This window comes from Poecilia formosa, unplaced genomic scaffold (genome assembly GCF_000485575.1).
Source record: "Poecilia formosa unplaced genomic scaffold, Poecilia_formosa-5.1.2 Scaffold285, whole genome shotgun sequence".
Classification (NCBI taxonomy): domain Eukaryota; kingdom Metazoa; phylum Chordata; class Actinopteri; order Cyprinodontiformes; family Poeciliidae; genus Poecilia; species Poecilia formosa.
The window spans coordinates 725050-727450 of NW_006800224.1; positions in this window are offsets into that span (position 1 = coordinate 725050).

Genomic DNA, 2401 nt, shown 5'->3' on the forward strand with positions numbered 1-2401 from the left:
CTGTCCTCATTTTTGGAAACATGCTGCTGATTTGCGCATAACGTTAGGCTAAGTGTTAGCTGTTGTTACAGCCGACTCCCCGCATTTTCTCAAAGTAATAATTCCTTTAAGGTAAGAAAGGAAGCAGTTCTTGCGTTGTCCACTTAGAAATCCTTGACATAAAAAAATGTTCATTATTTGTAGCTGAATTTATGATATATTCGTTTGGCTATAGCTAACTGTTAGCTGCTAATGATGCTAATGTAGCTTTGAAGCTTTCTGTCTCTTGTGCCAGTACACAGTTTTCAAGAACTTGCTCTAAGTTCACTCCATGATGTTAAAACTGAATGAATTCATATCATACAGTTCAGTCCCTAGTTTCTGTTATCAAACCTTTTATAAAATAAAGTGTCCAACAACATACTGATGTCATTGCATCTTCTCTTTACTCACAAACTGTAATTTCACATAGCAGAACTCTGAAAACATTTACATATTTTCATATTTTAGTAAACAGACGGCAAGACACAACATTTTTAAATACAATTTGCCCAAAACAAGACTACATTTCTAGAGTGTCAATAAAAATTAACTCATCCGCCTGGATGTTTTACTCTTTTTATTGCGTTCACAGCTCCATTAAGATCAACAATTTTTTATATTTTTTTTATTAACAATAAAGCAAAGTCACAGTGAAAACAGATTCCCACAAAAATAATGACAGTTGAATAAATTCAACATAAAATAAGTGATTGCATAAATACTCACAGACTTCAACTCAATAATCAGTTGATGCGCCTTTGGCTGCAGTTGCAGCATGGACACGTGTGGACTTTGCTGGTTTTGTTCTTGCGTGTCATGTTATAAGGGGATCAGCTGTTCAAGTCCTTCCACGAATTCATTATCAAACTGAAATCTGGGCTTTGACTAGAACATCCACCCTTTTGCCTTCAAACCACTTCAATGCATCTTTAGATGCTTCAGCGTCGTTGTGCTGATGGAAAATAAATGTTTTCCAAATCCGTAGTTCTCTTCCAGATTAAATAAAATGTCCACATTGGATTAATTCAACCTTCTACCTTTTACAAGCCTCCTAGCATCCTTCCCGTAACTTTGGCATTTGCGTTACGGCAACAATTACTTTAATAGACGTTCACCCCTCCCAAAGGAGCAATAAAGTTGGATTTGACAGCTGACTTCAATTAACCGTCTGATGCTCGTTCCACGTAGCTAATAGTGCAAACGTTGACATATTAAGTGGGGTTGTAATGTGATAATTATATGGTTACAAAATCCTTAACCCTTGTGCGTGCGAGGACTGAGGCAAACGTAGAGGACGTGTGTGTGGGGTCGGTTGGACCCCATTTCTGGACACAAGGGTTAAAGGTGAATCCCCCTTTAAACTTTCACATTGAAGCCAAACTTCTCCGTCGCCTCCGTTTGCCCGTAAAACCCGATGAAATATTACGACGTCGCAGCAGATATGAGACGAACAGACTGAGCTTTGTACTCCCGAGTGCGTGTATGTGAGTGTGTTCATCATAATGTGGTGGGATGGTGTTCCACCCTCCCCCACTCTGCGCACCGGCTGCAGCCTTTATAGTTGGACAGGCCGCTGCAAGGTGCGCGTGTCTTTGTTTCTCCTACTGTTGCTACAGTCGACGGCTACATGTTGGCTTGTGTGTTTGATCGGCTCGTCTGCGATCGTAAGTGCCCGTTTTGCTATCCGTGGCTGGGATGATGGTTGGTTTTTGGGTGCTACACCTATCGTGCGTTTCTGCAGTGTTGCTCTGATGCTGGAGGTTGCTGTGGCGTGCGGCTTCCATCTGGTCCTCACCTGCTGACCCGCTTCCTCCCGGGTTAGGCTGTGTTTCCTCCCCTGGGTAAGCTATCTGCTATTTAGCTTTTGATTTCTTTTATCTGGATCCACCGTTAATGTGTTTTCTGTTTCAGGCACCTGATTGTGTTTGGAGCTGCAGAGCTTTGAACGCTCTGCTGTCCTGTCTTGCCATTGTTTATTTGGGCCGCTCTCGACTAAACCTGTTGCTGGTTGGGCAGGCTGAGTGGGCGGGGCATTACTCCTCTGGCCCCATCGAAGGGAACTGGATGATGGCAACGATTTCTTCCATTCTTTGGAGTGTTTCCTTTTACAGTTTGTATATGTTGTGTGTTATTGAAGTTACTAATTTTCTTTTTGTTTATATTTTTACTAATTTCTTTTGCATTGCATGTTTTGTTTCTTTTGGAATAATTGAACTCGTCCGTCCTTTGTGTGTTCCCTTCTGTTCCAGGGACCGAGTAGTAGGCCTGAAGCCTCGTTTTTACAAAAAGAAATGTTTTAAGGAAATTGTTTAATAAAATATTGTGCACTGCTCAGTCTGTGTTTGGGTGCATCTGGTATCTTTTAAAAAGTTCTCCACCT